The sequence below is a fragment of the Lactuca serriola genome, chromosome 3 (assembly GCF_051521515.1).
Source record: "Lactuca serriola cultivar US96UC23 chromosome 3, Lser_US96UC23_V15, whole genome shotgun sequence".
Taxonomy (NCBI): domain Eukaryota; kingdom Viridiplantae; phylum Streptophyta; class Magnoliopsida; order Asterales; family Asteraceae; genus Lactuca; species Lactuca serriola.
The window spans coordinates 170,143,888-170,163,992 of record NC_136410.1 but is presented as its reverse complement, the minus strand read 5'-3'; the positions used below and the strand labels follow the sequence as shown (position 1 = coordinate 170,163,992).

The window sequence follows — 20,105 nt, the reverse complement described above, 5'->3', positions numbered from 1 at the left end:
CCAATAATTCTTGATGCATCTCGTACGGGTGCATGTCCGCATAGGACTTTTGGAATTTGGAGTTCATTGTGGCTATCATGATGCAATGCACCTTCGTTGCATTGCGCTCATGAGTTTCAAAAGCGGTCATTTCAGCCGGAGTAGCGATTTCAGGATTAATTTTCTCGAGCTTCTCATCGAGGACATACTCCTTATCCTCATAGCGAGCAATGGTGCGAATGTATCTTATCCATTCGCTAAAGTTCGTCCCATCGAAAGTGGCCTTTTGACAAAGGCTCATCAATGTGAAAGAACTAGCAGCAACGTTGTTAGCGTTCGACATCTACAAATAGAAAGGACAAAGATAGATTAGAATATGAATCCCTAATTATCATCCAATAAGAAAAATTAGGGCTAGGATCCAACAACAATATTTACATATTAGAAAAGGGATGTCGTAATCCAACATGCAAATGATATGAAGGTAAGTGAATGATGATTCACTAATTCTCCACCATAAAACATAACTTTAAGTCCTAAATGTATTGAGAATTCCTAGGTTCGGATGAGATTCATTGAAACTATTCAATGGCATGTTTAAATCTCGATATGCCCCTCTTGTTTGTGACTGGGATACCGAGGATCACAAAGCGGGTGTGAATTACCATGCAAATTCACATGGTGCCTTCATTGTAACGATCACCTATTCGATGTGTCGGTAAACCACACACGCTCCATCGAACTATGATAAACAATGAATCACCCTTTGCCACCTTTGCTTAGAACCAATTAGTGTGCCGGTAAACCACACACACTCCACTAAATTCTTAGCAAGGGTGCAAAGTGTAATTTCATCGGATTGCATCAATTCACTTTTTCCTAAAGTAACTAAGATTGGGAAATTTTTTAAACAAAAAACATGTAGTTACTTTGTATTTCATATTATACTTTTAATGAGAGGATGAGGCTGCCCTATCCTACCCGTTCGGCTAACGACCCTCCACCGATCAAGCAAGCGGTGGGTGTGAGTGTACACCCATTAAGCGCCATTTTATAGGTTGCAACCTTATAACCACCTTATAGATCGGCTTCGTGAATGAGGCCTACTAACGGTAAGACTAGCATTTTAGTTATACATATATATATATATATATATATATATATATATATATATATATATATATATTAATCGTGTAATGTTATATTAGTATAGGGTTGTATTTTAACCTTTAAAAAATCTAGGGTTTGAAATTTAAATTGTCTAAATAAAAACTTTTAATCACAAAACATAAATTTCAAAACTTGAGGACAAGTTTTAAACATTTAAAGCATGGTGGATCAAATAACAAATAATTTTAATTAACAATTAATTCCATAATTATCCATGTTTGATTTATTCAAGATTTCTTGCAAGATAATTATCAATTTAATCAAAATAATTAATTAATTATCATATAAGGAAATTAAATATTTTATTAGTTGATAAATATCTTTAATTAGATCAAGATTATAGCCATATATATCAAAAAAACGGATTAGGGTTGATCTAATATGATAAAGGCAAGTTTCCATAAGATAAATACCAAAAAATCCCGAATCTGGCCCTTCCTGACGCTCGGACTCGCCGAGTACCCATTCTGGACTCGTCGAGTCAGGCCAACTCGCCGAGTCCATGACTCAGAAACACAAAAATTGAATTTTACAAATAAGATTCAAACAAACAAGCAACAATTTAATAGAAACCAACCAGTCTCTGATACCACTGATGGGTTTTAGCCATAAGAACTTTCCTATGTGCGCATGCAAAACCCTAATGCTTGGATCTAGGATTTCTAATTAAACATGCTTTGAATCCAAGACTTCTAATGACTAATTAGGTATAAGAACAATACAAAATCAGATCTAGAAGTTTACCTTTGAATCTCTTGTTTGATCTTGTTGTCTTGGAGCTCTAGAGTCACAATTGTCACTCCTCTAATGGCTTACAAACACCAACTAGCAAAGAGGATGATTTGAGAGAGAGGTTGGGAAGAAATCGGCCAGGGGTTCTTTTCCTTTGAAGAGATGTCGATTTCCCTTGCTCAAGGGGTCTATTTATACTTGTAGACTCCTAGGGTTTCACCTTTAAACCCTAGCTGGATAATCTTTCCTTAAAGCAATCCAAATCCTTACCTTAGATAAGCTTTGGACGATTTTGAGCTATCCTAAGCCCTAGAATCCGTCCAACCCTTATCCTTTAAGGATTTACAGTCTAAAGTGTAACTATCAAACAATTGACAGTTTATACCCTCTTATTTAATTAATCTCTTTAAGTCACCAAATTAATACTAATTAATTTATGACTTATATTAATCAAATAACAATATTATTATTCCTTATATTATTCTCATAATATATATAAATAATATTTATTCTCTCATAATAAATCATCCTATCAAGTTGCTATGGTGAAGGCAACCCAAAAGGACCATGCACAATCAGGTCAAATACTTGCCTAATATAGTTGCAGCCATAGACACTATTCCAACAGTCTAGTGGTAACATTTACTCCATCATAGAAAATGGAGACTTCTTGTTGGACGTTCAAGTCATTGTGGGGACAATTCCTCAACAAGCCTTTATACCTCTCCCACGCCTCATATAGTGACTCTCCCGGTTGTTGCTCAAAGTTGGAAATGACTTTCTTTAATTTTGCTATTTTTGAAGGAGGGCAAAATTGGTCAATGAACTCTTCACGCATTTTAGCCCAAGTGGTTATGGATCCCGGGGGAAGTGATTTTAGCCAATCTTTCGCAGACCCCTTAAATGTCACCAGTAGCATACGAAGCAAAACAGTGTCACAAGGAACGTTCGTTATGTTGAAATAGTCGGCTATGTCGTTGACCTCCTCGATGTGCTTGTACACGTCTTCGTGATCTTTCCCGTAGAATGGGATGCCCTTGAGTTAGGCGAGAATATGGCCTTTTAGCTCAAAGGTAGTAGTTGCTGGAATTGCGGGTTACAGTAGTCCCGACCCGGTATCATCACGCATCCTCTTCTTGTATTCACCCATGGTGAGATCCGCAATGTTAGCCATGGTGTTACCGGGTTCACCTTCTAAGTTGCTTTCTTCTTCGGTTTTTGTTTCGTACTCGGTGTCTTCTCTATTAGGGTTTTCGTCCGTCAATGAGGTGTTGGATTCTCCAACTTTCTTGCCCTTTTTCTTGCTAAAAGCTGATTTGAGGCTCTTAAATGGTGACTTCTTTGGTGTTGAAGATGATTCTACGATTTTTTCCTTGTCCTTCCTAAAAGCTGATTTCGGGTTTTCGAGTGGCAGGATCAAGGGTGTGCCTGGTCCTCGGGTCATAAAATACCTTAAAGAAACAGAAAACACGGGTAAAAAGACCATAATAAAGCTAAAAATGAAACTGGACTATTACGATGGACTCATCAAGTAGCTCGAATGTACTCTACGAGTCAAAGGTAAAACAGGAAAAAAAATTAGGACTAAAATCCTAAAAACAGAAAAACTAGGATTCAATCCTAATAACTAATCTACTAAAGCAGTAACTTTATGCAAGATAGATCTCACACAAAGGATCGATAATACTAGCAATTAAAATTTATTTTAGAACCGTTCCCCGGCAACGGCGCCAAAAACTTAATGTGTGTAAAATGCACTAGTTTTAGTCCTACTTTTAAAATATAATTTAGACATATAAAAGGCAGTGTACCTGTCATTTGGTGGTATAGTTGAGTAAGCAGGGTATCGAACACAGGGAACGGTAATTAAGCTAATTACTAGAGTTATCTAAAACAAGTAAATAAAGGAAAAGATTTTCTCTAGTTTTGCAAGACTAGAAACTTAAACAATTAACTAAAATGCAAATAAAACAACTAACAGGTAAAGCAAATAAACAATCAACTAAATTCGATAATGGAGAAGACTTCTGTTTAGGTTTGATTCCTTCACTCCTATGGTTGATTTTATGGTAAGTGCAGTGGATTAATGGTTATTGGCTACCGATTAATGTGATTAGGTTCACATTCGCTATTACTAATCCTTAGAAAACAAATCAATTCAAGCAGTGATCAAGTGATTAAATTAATAAATTTCCTAATTTATTAATTCGGGTTAAGTAAGACTTGTAGTTAGCTAATCAAATTACTAATTTAATTAACCTATTGTTGATGATTAGTCACACAAGCTCACACATTAACTTACCTATTTTCTAGTTAACCCTAGTTTCACGTTCGCTATTCCTAGGCACATAACAATGTTGTCACATAAATCATATGAGATAAGCAATTAAGAGATGTTCATGCAGCTTAATATACTTGTTAATTAACAGAAAATAGTTGTTGTTAACACATAAGGTTCTTCAACAAGCTTAACAAAACAAAGCTCACCAAATTAAATTAATCCAACCACAAAATCAAATCATAGTCATAAATTCATCTACCCTAAACAGAAGATATGAGTTTTAGCTTATGATTACAGCAGAAAGTAGCTCAAAAACGAAATCTAATAGTTCACACATAGTTCAAACAAAAGATTAAGTAAAGAGTAAACTTAAATTTCCTTTGATCTTCTCAAAATTGAAAGATAGGATTGTTCCACGAGTTCCAGAGATCCAGCTGCACCTCCAGTCGCAATTTAATCCCCAAGGGTTCCAGAGAAGGGTTTGGTTTTGGGCGATTGACTTCTATTTATAGATTTCTGAAAACAGAGGCTACTCGTCGAGTCCAGTAACTGACTCGCCGAGTCTCTAATTAAAAATATGTGTACGGAAAGGACTTCTATTACTTTGCGAATGTTCGTGTGAACTCGTCGAGTGGGCATCCAACTCGTCGAGTTCTTCAGGATTTTGACTCTTTTTCTTCTTTCTTCAATCCCCGAGCTCTTGATTGCGTTTCCCGCTTCCTTTTGCTTCGGAGCCCATCTTTTAGGCTGAAAATACAATTTAAACATAATTAAGTACCTTTTGTCCATAAATTGCAATACATTAGCCAAAAAGTATTAAAATTTTATACGAATTATATAGCTAAATATGCACATATCAAAAAGTCATAAGGAAATAAGTGCTTAATGGAGGGTTTGGATTCAACATGAGTATGTAGCGCATACATAAGGTTACGCAACATGCAACCTGGTTGAACCTCGTATTATGGGATGAGGCTCTACGCCATGCGTACATTTGGAGTATGTAGGGGGTACTCGGTATGATGTTGAACTTTGACTTTTAACCGTTGATCGTTGACTTTGACTAAGTTTGACTTTAGGTCATTTGGGGTAATTTGGATTATAGGATGAAACTGGATCCTATTTTATTGCATAGGTGATCTGTGGTGAAAGTGTTCAGAGCAGTGATCAGTTTTAGCTATCTTCCAGTTTGTGAGGTGTGTCTTCTATACTGTACTCATCGGTCGAAGGCACCAATATCGGCCCACTAAATTGTGTTATGTATACTGGTATATAGGATGTGCTATGCTGTAGTAATCTGTTAGATTGGCAGAATTGTATGATTACCTGTATTTGTTGATGAGGTTATATATGTTGTATATGCCTACATATTGGTGGTTGGGTTCAAGTGGGAGGCCAACAAACCTTGTATAGGTGGGTTGAGGTGGTACTGCTTTGTGCGGTAGACCAACAAACCTAGGATGGTTGAGTTGAGGTTGTAAGCCAACAAACTCTCAACGGTTGGGTTGAGGTCGTGGGCCAACAAACCCTATTTTCATGTATTGTACTTCTTAGTATTGCATGGGGTATTTTAGGCGAACTCACTAATCTGTGGCTTAGAATTTTATTTTATGGTTTCAAGTACATCAGAGGATAGGGGCAAGGAAAAAGCGTGATTGTGCACATCATCTTGGATTTTATTGATTTATGTGACATCCTCGATTTTACGGCCAGAAAAGATTAATTTTTTTATGCTTATTTAAAACAGAGTTTTATTTTTAAAGAATATTATTTTGGAATTTGTTCCCAAAAACATGATAATAATCAAAGCACTTCCGAAGAAATGTGTTTTCTTTATATTTAAAAACTCTGGGATGCCATTGTCAATACACTACATAAGCATAAAAGGAAATAATATATGCCTTACAAACATCTATTAATCTACTGGTCTATAATCCGTAAATCCCTTAACTAATCATCACACATGTACTCTCGTGCCACTACCTGTAATACAATAAACTGAGTGGGTCAGGCTTGGTAGCCTGGTGAGCAGATAGGGTTTTCAACCTATAATAATTAAATTCCTTTAATTATATATTTTCATCGAATCATTCAACCGGATTACCTATTCCCGTTAACCTCACTTTCTGTCCCTAAAGCATCTAATTCAAGGGACCTATCCTAGGGGTCATCTTCGGGATAGACAATAATGTTCATGAGATCCTTAGCAACACATGTCAATAAGGAAACCATGGGGGGATGGAGTAGACCTACTGAACACTTAGTTCAAAAAAACCTACAAGTTGCGAGCCTACTAGCATTCCATTAGACTGTCTAGAATAGTTTGTGATCGTCATCTATACTCCGCTAGATGACTATATCATCTTTAAGTCAAGACCTCTCATCATGTATTTCATCTTTCATCTCTCATCATTTATTTCATCTTTCATCTCTTATCATCTATATCATCTTATATCTACCTATCTCTACCCAATATATTTATAGGTATAAAAATACATATGCAGTTTGAATCAAGGAAAACATGTATAGGTCGTTCATCTATGCATAAAATGAAAGTAACTATGCACTCACTTGTTAACGTGATGACTCGAAACTCAGATAGCGCTTTGCTTCTAGCAACTAACTTTTCCTTTGATGTAACCTAGTATCATTATCACTAAGTCTTAATCTAATATTCTGTGTGACTAAAAAAAGCCTAGACCTATCAATTATTCTAATAAATACTGATATTTCTATCCAATAATTATCCGACAGGTAGGACAGTTGGGAGGCAGGACCATTTCGGTGTATAGCCTTTCTGAAATCCAACAACCAAGCCAACATGACCATTCTAGACACCTCTCCTGTAAGTAGGAAGATCAATTTTATAACTTAGAATTAAGGATAAATCTTATTTATAGCTTGATAATAACGAATATGAATTATAAATATAAATTACACTAAGATAAACTCGAGTGTAATTTAAGTTAGAGAGATTCCATAGACAAAAGTCTGGAAATTGTGCTGGCAGAACTCCGACCTGCTTGCAACTTAGATGTTGGGCTTTAAGGGATCTAAAGGCTTATCTAGATACTTAAAACTAAGGAAATATTAGGATTTCATCCTTAAACTCGATAGGAAAGGTGTAGGAGGTGTGAGAGATGAAATGGGGCATTGCAACCTATTTATAGCCAAATTTGGGGTGCACAGCGTGCAAATGAGGTGCACGCCATGCATTTTAAGGTGACGTCTCCCTAGCTGATTTGTACCACGTGTTGGCCTCTTTGTGGTCTGCGTTTTCACCTTCTAGAAGCATGCGTCGCACACCGCGTGCGACGCAAAACACATATTTTGTAAATTTCATAATTTCTTCATACGAGCTCCGTTTTTTACGTTCTTTATATCCCTGGAAAACTCTCGATGATATCTACAACTTTTATTTAGACTCCATTGACTAAATATGATTTTTTTCATCCCTATTTTTTATATGATTAAATGATATTGCTAAAATCATAACTCTCATGTATGGACTCTATTTTTGGTATTCTTTTTCTCAAAATTTCTATCTTAAAGAGTACTACGATTTTCATTTTGGTGACTTTATCTAAAAGTCAACCATTCTCTTTGTAGTGTTTTACGTCACGCATTCCTTGTGCGCGACTGACTTTTACATCTTATAAAAATCATAGCTAATTCATACGAAGTCGTATATTTATGAAATTTATATTTTTAGGATCGGGACATCGTATACTTTCTAAATTATATATATATATATATATATATATATATATATATATATATATATATATGTGTGTGTGTGTGTGTGTGTGTGTGAGTGTGTGTTTTGGCGCGCTTACTTTTACAATTTACAGGAAATTTGGCTGATTTTTCCTATTTTATCATATAATAATCATGAAACACATAATATTCACATAATTCTTCTTTATTACATCAAATATGTTACAATTTTTTACCCTACCTCTTACATCATCTTATTAATGTCTAACGAGAAACACGGGCATTACAATTCTCTCCCTCATAGGATGATTCCATCGTCAGAATCTTGCATCAGCAAACTGATATGGATAGCGATTCTTCATCTCGCTTTCTGTTTACTAAGTGATGTTCGGCCCATTCGAATGTTTCCATCGTACAAGCACTAAATCGACCATCTTTCGTCGTAACATCTTCGTCTTATGGTTAACAATCGCTTCAGGTTCTTCGATTAACCTATTATCTTCATCAATACTTATCTCCGAAAGTGGAATTATATTAGGGACTTCTCCCGAGAACTTCCTCAAATAATACATGTAGAAAGTGTTATGAATGCTATTTGGTTCTTTGTAACATCTGTCATTTGAGGTAATATTTACTTTTAAAATATTTGTAATTTATTTTCTTGGGCTATGGAATAAGTAATGGATCATTAAGTGGACTTTAGCAAGTGGGCTGACAACATTGCGCTAACCGAAGACGTACGTGGGGCGTAAGCAAACTCAGAACACTAATTTTTAGAGTTTGAGCCATATAAATACAACATTATAACTCAAACCCTAGCCTCCTTACCAGCCTCTAAACCTCATAAACCCTATATAGCCTCTCATCCTTCATCCTTGTGTGTTTTTGGCTTTTTGAAGTTCTTGGTGGTGTTTAGAAGCTTGAAAAAAGAAAGAAAAAGTTGGAGAAAAAGAACTTTAGTAGCTTGAGCTCAAGGATCCGAGATAAAATCACCATTTGGCACTCATTTGAGGTAAAAAGCTTTCAACTTGCCTCATAAATGCTTAGATCTATGTTAATGGAGTTTTGTACCTTTTTAGATCCCAAGCATGGATTTTTATGGTTCAAATTTGTATATAGGCTTAGGGTTGCCACCCTTGGTGTTATATGAGTCCCATTAGAAGTAAATTTTCGATCTTTAAGGTCCTTTTGTGATCATGCATGAGTTCTAGCCATTTCCATGGAAGTTAGTTGCTATATTCCAAGTTTGGGTCCATTTGGTGGGTTGCAAGCCATCAAGTAATCGACTTTATGAGTTAAGATATGTTAATGGAATCAGATCTGTAATTTGGACTTAAGGTCTAGAAAGATTAAGCACTTTTGAGGAATATGGCTTAACAGGGTAATATGTTGGGCGTACAAGCCAATACACGCAGCCTACAAGCCATGCAGCCTGTACGCTTAACATACAGAGGAGTACGCCATATGTACTCACATTTTTGGGATTCACGACATTTGGGCCTCAGGTTGAGTCAAACTTTGGACTTCTTAGCTTTTGGGCCTTAGTGGGCCATCAGGAGTCAGTTATTGGGCCAAGGACATGTTTGGGCTTAAGGAAAGGCCCATTTGAGGAGTTGGGCCCAATTTAGAAAATTGGACCATTAGTGAGCCATTAGTGGGCTTGGAAAGATTATATGGAATTGGGCCTTGGATATGGTCCAAATTAGACCATGGGTAAAATGGTCATTTTACCCTAAGAATGATTATGGATTTTGACTAAGTGTTTTTGTGATAATGATAGTCGGGGGGTCTTTAGAGCAGCCGTTGGAGATTCCTTACCGTGATATTACGCATTCAGCTTACGAGGTGAGTTTCCTCCTGTAAGAGCGAGTCGAAGGCACCAATGTTGGCCCATTTATATATGTTAGTATACGTTGGGCCAACGTCCAATGTCGAGCAGTGCCTGATGTAGGTTTATATGTTTCTAGACATCGTTCTGATGTCAGGCAAAGCCCGAGGAATGTTTGTATGCGTGATGTCTTCGTGATTCTTGCATGTGCTTGTTTTATATGTTCCGGACTTCGGTTCGATGCCAGGTAAATCCCAAGGAATGTTTATATGTTTATGTTATATGCTTCCGTATTTCAGTCCGATAACAGGCGGGGCCCGAGGAATGTTTATATGTTTATGTTATTATGTGATTATGTTTATATGTATTTGCTGATATGTTTATATGTATACCGGATTTCGGTCCAATGTCGAGCGGGACTCGATGTAGCGGGCAAGGCCCATGTTATGTTATTATGTGATTATGTGTATGGTATGTGGTAGTTTGGGGAGACTCACGTAGCTTACAATTTTCAGTTTTGGTTTCATGTACTTCCGATAGCAAGGGGAAGAGTTCGAGATTAATGTAGTGCACAGACCATGATATTAGCCTGGGATGTTTTTACTTTGATATGTTTGACATATGTTTATGATGTTTTCAGAAATAATGACTTATGATTTTCATGTGATGTTTGATAATTATGGTTGTATTAATAATTAAAAAAATGAAATTTTTTGGACCATATTTTTGGGATGTGTCCAGTTGGTATCAGAGCCTTGGTTTGAGGGATTCGGGCCCACTCTCAGGTGTGTCTAAACTCAAACTAAGGACTTGCTATAAAAAATTTTAAAAGAAAAACCATTTTGATAAAAAGGAATATGAAAAGAGAAAAATGGTGTGGTGCATGCAATCAGCCGAGCTCAAGTGAGTACTCCCAAATTACCCATACAAGTTTATGTTATGATATGATTATGAGAACTGCACGCAAGATTAGGGCTAAGGATCTAGGAATGATGCCTTGTATGCCTGTTATATGTGAATGAGAACTGCATGCTAGTTTAGGACTAAGGATCTAGGAAGGATGCCTTATATGCCTGTTGTATGAGCTTATGAAATCTATGCTAGTACTGATTAGTCAATAATATGATGGACTGATTAGGATATGATTGATTATGTTTACTCAATGCTTGAATGTTGCTTTCTTTGTGCTTTTAGGAGTTGTAGTCATCTTTAACTAACTAGTTAACGAATATGTTAACTTACATATTACGAGGACTAAATAATTCCAGAAGGTTAGGTTTAGCTCTATTTTGTAGCTCTCGTTTGAGTATAACCGTTGTAGGGTAGCACCTCTCATTCGAAGAATTAACCGGTCTTAGTAATATGTAATGGTATCCGCGAGCTAGTTAGGGTGGATAACAGGGACTTCTTATGCAACTGATGGCGGAGAGTAGATTGGAGATTACCCTAAGGCAAGCCTAGGATGAGATTAGCAGAAAGCGGTAGTAGTGAAAGGGACTTGGTGGAGTTAAGGTAGTTCTTGAGGAAAGTACGGATATATGTGGAAGGTAGTATGGGCCGGTACTACTGAAAGCAGAGGATCCGTACTCGAATCAAGGAATGCTGAGATGAACCCAGGGAACTTGTAGTATGTGAGATCCCTCGAGTTATGATGAGTATATTGATGTTTCTTATGGTGTACTTTTAGTATGGTGACTTTACGCACTAGACCAATCGGCAGTTCATGTGCCGGTGAGGGATCAAGCTCGGGCTCTGGATCCGGGTAGCTTCACAAGCAGATGAGAGAATTCATTTCATCTGAGGTCACACGCAGTATTTTAGACCAGACTCTTGTGATCTTCGGTACGGTCAAGGAGGGCATCTTGGATATACTTGATGTGAGGTTAGGTGCATTCTGTGCCGAGATGGCGGCCATGCTAGGGGCGCGCACATTCATTTTTAGAGACTTCTGAGCATGTGGAGCTCCAGACTATCAAGGGGCTCGGGACCCTATTGCTACCAGCAAGTAGTTGGCCAATGTCGCTAACGCCTTCCGTACGAGCCGATGTCCCGAGGGGGACAAGCTCTGACTTGCTTCCTGTCTTCTGAAGGACAGAGCACGTGAGTGGTGGGAGGAGGCCGTACATGCCATTGGAGATGATGCAGCTTTAGATGCAATGACCTAGAGTAACTTTTCGGCCAGGTTCATGGCCAAGTTTGCACCTGTGATTGAGGTGCAACAGCTTGCCAGGGAGTTCCAGGATCTCCAGCAGATGGCTGAGATGGTGACTGAGATCACTGCCATGTTTAGGGAGAGGGCCATTCTCGTTCCGCAGTACGTAGCAGACGCGGAGATGAAAAAGGCCCGATACTATGAGATGTTGCGGAGTGATATCCAGCAGTTTGTGAGCTGATCCAGCTGCAAGATGCTGGAAGATATGATTGCGAGGGCACAAAAGAGAGTTGGATTTGGAGATGGAGAAGAATAGGAAACCAGAGAGGGTTCATTCAAGGAGTGCAGGAAAGAAGCCCAAGGTATCAGATCATCGGTCAAGGAACCAGCAGGGTCGCAGTCGTTGTGGCAAGTGTGGCAAGTTGCACGAGGGGGCGTGCAGGGCGAGTAGTTCAGGCTGCTTTAAGTGCGGTTGAACTAGTCATGTTAGCAGGGACTGTACAGGTACCACCACCACCACGACAGTATCAGATCTAATTTACTTCCAATGCAATCAGAGGGGACACAAGTGGTCCAAGTTCCCGAGTTTAGCAACAGCAAAACAGGTGGTGGCGCCGCTCCTGCTACATTGAGGATTACAGATGGCTGCCAGGGCCGGGCGGAGGCGCCAGTGGAGAAGAGGAGAGCCTTCCAGTTGAAAGCAGAGGAGGCACGTGCAGCTCTTAATGTGGTGATGGGTATGTATCTACTCCTTATCTTTTTATCTATATTGATTATTGCTTATGTTTATGTGTTTCATTATAGGATAGTTCCTTGTGAACTGTATATCTGCTCTGGTATTATTTGATTCGGGGGCTACCCAATCCTTTGTGTCGCTCGCGCTCAACAAGCGGTTTGTGGGAGCTCCAAGGGAGCTGGACTGTCCACTAGAAATAGAGATAGTAGACGATAGGACCGTTCGGGTTGCGAGGTTTCATCGAGGATGTACACAATAGTTGTTTGATGAGCAGTTTTCCGTGGATTTAGTCCTTATTCCTCTGCAACGGAATAAGGTTATAGTGGGTATGGACTAGTTGAGCCCAAATGGGGCAGTGACCGACTGCGAGCAACAGCTGGTGCGCTGTAACGATAGAAAAATTCCAACCAATTTAAATTTTTCAAAAACAACCTGATTTCATTAAATTATTACAAAAAGGTTTTCAATACAATTTATTTAGAGTATTCCCATAATCACATCACAACATAAACATGAGCAACGGTACGATCACGCCTTCGCCTTGCCACGGGCTCCTGAAGAACCTGAAAAACATTAAACCACAACCGTAAGCCCGAAAGCTTAGTGAGATATCCCCAAAATACCAACCACATATACCATACACGCATAACATGCCATATCATATCCGATCACAGAACTGCCACGCACTTCGGGTCTACTGTGTGACTGGTCCGCCGCACCGGCCAACAGTCCACCTGGTCCACCCTCCGAATCTAGCCATATACATCGAGTCTGCAGTGTGATTGGTCCGCTCGCACCGGGCCTTCAATCCACCTGGTCCACTCTCCGAGTCTACAGTATGACTGGTTCGCCCGCACCAGGCCTTCAGTCGGCCTGGTCCACTCTCCGAGCCTCGGCACGTCTGGTCCGCCCTCTTGGGGCCTACAGCCTATCCGGACCGCTCGCTGGGCCTTCGGGACAACCGTTCTGCCCTGGGTATGTTGGCCTACAGCACAAAGTAGGACCCGCCTCAACCTAACTCCAGTCCAAACAACCATGTGCACATAAACATACAATCATATAAGAATTCACAGTCAACGAACTGATCAAACAGATCACATAACAAATCATCATCCTAACCAGGATACCGACCTAACCGGTCACTAGCATAGCATCACCCTACATATCAGGGAACCGACCCTAACCAGGTCTCTAACATATACCATCCTAGCTACCAGGATGCAAACATATCAAAGCAATAACATAACAACAAATACCCGGATCTCAATCCGATAAAGGGTCGGCCTTGGTGCCTTAGACCCTGTCGATATAGTGAGGATAACTCACCTCACACTGCCGAAACTCTGAACTGAAGAGCAGGTTCTCGAATCACCAACTCACCGCATATCCCAAACTAGCCATCATAACAAAATAAACATTAGGCCAAGCATACATCCACTTATCAGGCCAAGGCCAAAGTCCAAGTCTTATACAAAGTCCAATATTGGCCCAATTTACCAAATTGGGCCCACCTCACCAAATGGGCCTAGATCCAAGGTCCATAACAATAAATGGGCCCAAAACACTCTAACCATAATACCCAGCAGCCCAAATAACAGCCCAATCCCTAGGCCCACAATGAAAAGCCCAACAGAGGAAGTACGCTGGGCGTACCCTCCTTGGTACGCGGGGCGTACACACTAAAACGCAGCTAATGATCGGGGCCCTAACCCGCTACGCGGGGCGTAACTTCGCTACTCATAAAGTCCTTATAACCTCTTAATGGCTTAAGCTCTTAAGCCCAAACTTCAGATCCCTAGGCTAAATACGCCTAAGATTCATAAAGTCTCAAACTTTATCACTTGGGACGTCCAAAAGCTCTTAATCTAAGGTCTTAATCCATTAAGACCTATATATCTCACACATGGAACAACTATAGCCCTTGGGACCTCATTTTTCTCACTCAAGACCTCTCCAAAGGTCTGAAAAGACAGATAATCTCAGCCAACACAAAACATGAATCAAGATGAGAACTTTGGGACAAGAAAGATGCTAAAACTTCACAATACTTAGATCCATGCAAAATAAATGGCAAGCAAGAAGATTTATACCTCAAATAAGCTCCAAAGGATGATATCTCTTCAGATCTACAAGCTCCAATCGTTCCTTTCCTTCTTTGACAACTTCTCCTTTCTTCTTCTAGCTTTTCTTTTGCCAAAATGAGCTTTCCAAGGCCAAACACACCCAACAATGGAGGAAATACGGGTTTCTAGGGTTTCTGAGGTTAAGGGTGAGCTTAAGGAGGCTAGGGTATGAACCAACATGTTCCTTATATATTGGCTGACCCTAATTTTAGGGTTTTAGAACTCTGAGAGTACGTTGGGCGTACCTCTAGTATGTTGGGCATACTCAGCCTTGCACCTGCGTCCATATACGCCTTATGTTGGGCGTAATCCCAGCTTACGCTGGGCGTACTCGGTGAGTCCCCAAATTTCATACTTGCCCCTCATTTTCCACTTTTCCCACAATATGAACAAAATATCATTTATATTAAATCCCGGGGACTCACAATTAGGTACTCTTAGGATCGGGGCGTTTCAATTCTCCCCCACTTAAATTAGGCTTCGCCCTCGAAGCCTTCGGCACCTCTACTCCAGAACTTCTCCCGTCACGCACCACCTGGCATTAACCCAACCAGGTTCCTCAAGACGCAACCATCGAAACCCGAAACTCACTTTCTCCTTCTAGCGGTGTCCTGACTACCGCCTCAAGCCGGCCACCGGCTTCACCCTCTGATAACCACGCCTATCAGGCTCCACACTTATCAACCGAGTACCACTCCATGGCACTTCCTCGATCCTGATCACAACAATCACTTGGCTCTTACGAGCTAGATATAACCCTAAACCACCGGGTTCCTGATCCGAGTCCAACTCTAACCATCCCATGCTGACAGAACAACACATTCTTCAGCCTCAGAGCAACTCTCATGAGTTCTCCTCTTGCAATCGCATGCACATGATGTACTAGCTCTAACACCCTCGGGTTAGGAAAACCCGTCACACTGACGACACCTCCAAACATCCCCCAGGATGAATCGCCACTACATACACAATTCCTTAATCAGAATCAAACTGGGAATCTAAGACCCCGTCCCTGCACCCCTTCCGAGCCTCTCGGCTCTACTCCCGTGGAATCCCTTCCGCGACCTCAGCAGACATCCAATCCGGATGTGACCCCATACCACTGCCGCAATCATGCTGCTCAATAACCATAATTGGACCACTCCAAACATAACTATGCGCTGCTGCTTTCACTTCCGTGAACTTACACTCCCTCTCGGCACTACATTCCTCTCTCTTTCCTTACCAAGGAAATCCACTTGGCCGCCTCGTCACTACTACAAGTGCCACGGTGCTCGCCCGATGCTACACCACTCCCTTATAGCATAACTGTTATCCATGAAACACACATGCTCTGAATCTGCTCGCAAGGACTCTCGAGTCCATGCACCATCTCCACTAATCGAGATCAATACCCAGGGCTAGACCTTCCAATGCTAACATATCGCGACATACTCAATCCATCTCCTCGAACCGATCTAACAATACCTGCAGAGTCTTCAGCATGACTGAACCGCCTTACCAGGCCTTCAGCCAATCTGGACCACTCTCAGAACCTTCAACCAATCTGGGCCGCCCTCCAGGGCCTTCAGCCTGGCTAGACCGTTCTCCGAGCCTTCGGCCTGACTGGTACGCCTACCGGCCTTCAGTCTATCCGGACCGCTCAACTAGCATTCATCACTCCGAGTTATCTCTCCGGGAAATCCTCCCATGCATACTGTTCTAGCCCTCTAGGGGTTCCGAACTCTATCTCCATCATACAAACTCAATCCCGGCCTGATCCCAGGCCCTCCACGATCAAATACCCTTGGTTTGTATCCAGCCCCGCATGCCTGTCACTTACTCATACCAGCCTACGCTCTTGGCTGACAGAACACTGCTGAATCCCAAACAGCTAAACAACCTCACATGCTCATCGATCTTCCGGAGAATTTTCCAATTCTCCCCCACTTAGGGCACTGACTATCAACCACCGTTCGCTATCACCGACCTCCCAAAACAACCCTGCACAAAACCAACACTTACACGCGGACTGATTCCCACTAGCACTAACAACCTTCACAAAATCACATATCAACACTGATCGACCCGAGCTCAAAAGAACCTCAATCTGTAGCTAACCACTCCTCAGAATGCAGATGCTACCCGGCATTCAGACCATCGCCAGATTTCCACTAATAACCCCCATGAAGGATAACCAACGAAATTCCCAACACTAACCCATAACCAAACCATAACCCTCAAAGAACAACGAATACCGCACCGAAAACCACATAATGAGACTAGCAGATAAACAATACTCCACAATAACCATAAGATAAACAAGACATCAAGAAAGAAATATACCTGCGGCTGCATCTGGCACTGCTCTGACCTCCTCTGTTGTAAGCTGAAAAGCACGACCCTAAGCCCTTGGGGCTCCGCTCCACCCTGACCTCCACCCGTGATCCTCAAAGTGGTCGGTGCTGGAGCCTGCACCGGTCCTGCAGCGAGCTGTGGACAGTTGACCCTCAAATGTCCAACCTGATGAAAATGATAACAAATCCTCAAATCCCGAACCGGCGCTGACTGCCGACAATCCCTCGCATAGCTCCCCTCCTTTCCGCACTTGCGGCATGCACCACCGGACCTATAAACTCTGGTGTGACTCCTCCCACACTTCCCACAAGTGTGGCTACTTAGATCTCTAACTCTAGAATCAACAGTCTTGGACCGTTTTGGCGCCGGCTGCGACTGCACCGGAGCCTGCCTCAGCTCACGCAACTGCAACTCAATCTCTAACTCACGCCGCCTGGCGGCCTCCTGCAACTCCAACAAAGTCTCGCACTTCTGCGTAGACACAAAATGTTTGATATCCCTCTTGAGCATGCTCAGATATCGAGACATCTGAGCCTGCTCCGAAGCGAACTCAGGGCAGAACATCGCCCTCTCAGTGAACATCCTGGTGATCTCAGTCACCGACTCCGAACCCTGCTTCAACTCAAGGAACTCCTTAGCCAATCTCTCTCTCTCTCTCTCTCAACTCGCGGAACATAACGAGTGCTGAACATCTCTATGAACTGATCCCATGAAACCGCAGCCCTCTGTGCATCTGAATATGACCCCGTGGTCAAACACCACCAATCCTTCGCCCCGAGCCTCAACAGGTTCAGAGCACACCTAACCCTCTGATCAGCAGGGCATGAACACGCGAAGAAACACCCCTCCACGTCCGATAACCATCTCATAGCGACAATCGGGTCCTGAACTCCATCAAAGGTGGGAGGCTTCGTATTATCGAAGTCCCGATACTGAAAACCCCGACCAGCTCCTCCCCCTGACGCTGTTATAGCCACTGTAGCCGCCGCGGCAGCCGTCTATGTGAGGGCTGCATAGCGCTCATCAAAATACTCAACCATGGCGGTCTTGATCGACCCAAATAGTTCCGGCAACTCAGCCCGGAACAATGCAACAATCTCATCACGCAGGATCTCACGAATCCTCGCATCCAACTCGCATGTGCTCATCTGACCAATAACCTCGGGCGGTACTGACCCACCCATAAGTCCCTCTCCTGCTCCCGATCCTGACCCGGATCCACTCCCAGCATACCTCAGAATCTCCATACTGAAAAACACCACAAAATCTCAGACACTTCCCACTAACCCGGGAACCAACTCTCAACCCAACCCTAGAGGTCATGGTTTCCCTGATACGCGTATGGGTCCTGTGCTTTCAGTAGTACGGGCCCATACTACCTTCCACACCTACCCATATTTGTATGAAGTACTACCACAACACCCTAGTGAAAACATACATAACAATCGCTCAACCCTCACTACTAGAGGAACACTGGAAATCTCACACAAGGAAACCCTAGGCTAATAAGCATCATAAATCAGGTAACATTATCATGAAATCCTGAAGATCCCTAGCCTAGCACTAGCATGTTGTTCTACCAAAGCTCAAAAACAATTATTATGTATGGTATTTTGGGGTTACTTACTGGCTCCGGCTGCTCGTACCTCCGCGTCCTCCTTTACTCATTTTGAAAACCATTTTAAATTCTCTTTTGAAAACTCTCCTCGATTTAAGACTGGAGTCACACGAGTGTTCCTCCAATTCACTCAAACCAAGGCTCTGATACCAACTTGTAACGATCGAAAAATTCCAACCAATTTAAATTTTTCAAAAACAACTCGATTTCATTAAATTATTACAAAAAGGTTTTCAATACCATTTATTTAGAGTATTCCCAGAATCACATCACAACATAAACATGAGGAGTGGTACGATCACGCCTTCGCCTTGCCACGGTCTCCTGAAGAAGCTGAAAAACATTAAACCACAACTGTAAGCCCGAAAGCTTAGTGAGATATCCCCAAAATACCAACCACATATACCATACACGCATAACATGCCATATCATATCCGATCACAGAACAGCCATGCACTTCGGGTCTACTGTGTGACTGGTCCGCCGCACCGGCCAACAGTCCACCTGGTCCACCCTCCGAATCTAGCCATATACGTCGAGTCTGCAGTGTGATTGCTCCGCCCACACCGGGCCTTCAATCCACCTAGTCCACTCTCCGAGTCTACAGTATGACTGGTCCGCCCGCACCGGACCTTCAGTCGGCCTGGTCCACTCTCCGAGCCTCGGCACGTCTGGTCCGCCCTCTTGGGGCCTACAGCCTATCCGGACCGCTCGCTGGGCCTTAGGGACAACCGGTCCGCCCTGGGTATCTTGGCCTACAGCATAAAGCAGGACCCGCCTCAACCCAACTCCAGTCCAAACAACCATGTGCATATAATCATACAATCATATAAGAATTCACAGTCAACGAACCGATCAAACATATCACATAACATATCATCATCCTAACCAGGATACCGACCTAACCGGTCACTAGCATAGCATCACCCTACATATAAGGGAACCGACCCTAACCAGGTCTCTAACATATACCATCCTAGCTACCAGGATGCAAACATATCAAAGCAATAACATAACAACAAATACCCGGATCTCAATCCGATAAAGGGTCGGCCTTGGTGCCTTAGACCCTGTCGATATAGTGAGGATAACTCACCTCACACTGCCGAAACTCTGAACTGAAGATCAGGTTCGCGAATCACCAACTCACCGCAAATCCCGAACTAGCCATCATAACAAAATAAACATTAAGCCAAGCATACATCCACTTATCGGGCCAAGTCCAAAGTCCAAATCTTATACAAAGTCCAATATTGGCCCAATTTACCAAATTGGGCCCAACTCACCAAATGGGTCCATAACAATAAATGGGCCCAAAACACTCTAACCATAATACCCAGCAGCCCAAATAACAGCCCAATCCCTAAGGCCCACAATGAATAGCCCAACAGAGGGAGTACGCTGGGCGTACCCTCCTTGGTACGCGGGGCGT

At 41.9% G+C, this 20,105-nt stretch overlaps 1 non-coding gene across 1 annotated transcript; it reads left to right on the top strand.

Moving 5' to 3' along the window:
* The first annotated feature begins 2,564 nt into the window (after positions 1 to 2,564).
* Positions 2,565 to 2,671, top strand: LOC145096401 (small nucleolar RNA R71). The gene has a single exon (XR_013703809.1). It is a non-coding gene; the product is annotated as a small nucleolar RNA R71 (small nucleolar RNA).
* The last annotated feature ends 17,434 nt before the right edge of the window (positions 2,672 to 20,105 follow it).